The sequence below is a fragment of the Fulmarus glacialis genome, unplaced genomic scaffold (assembly GCF_000690835.1).
Source record: "Fulmarus glacialis isolate BGI_N327 unplaced genomic scaffold, ASM69083v1 scaffold22506, whole genome shotgun sequence".
NCBI classification, from domain to species: domain Eukaryota; kingdom Metazoa; phylum Chordata; class Aves; order Procellariiformes; family Procellariidae; genus Fulmarus; species Fulmarus glacialis.
This window is the reverse complement of record NW_009220294.1, coordinates 2,162-2,568: the sequence shown is the minus strand read 5'-3', so window position 1 is coordinate 2,568 and position 407 is coordinate 2,162.

Below are 407 nucleotides of genomic sequence, written 5' to 3'. Positions count from 1 at the left end.
CCTTCTCTAGCATCTTATGTAGAAAACCAGCAGTTATTAATAGACACTAATACTTTCAAACTAAGAAAGGGTATGTACGTTCCAGCATCTCCTGTTCCATATTTTGTTCATCTTCAACAATAAAACCGTTTCACTAGAAAAGTGCTATAAAAAGAAGCAACTCCTCTCTCCCATGTCTCTTGCGTCAAGACTACGTTGCTGTGTAGAAGTCAGATCTACAGTGCAATACTGAAGTCCTTACAGTCTTCTGCTTGGAGTAATATGTACACAAAGTACAAAATCTACAGCATAGGCTGATAATGAATACTTGCACTTATTTTGTTAAAATCTTTCTCAACTATGCACTGCACATGAGGCTTATCATGCTTGTCTCTTGTTAGCAATAGCAAAAAAAAAAAAGCCGGGGG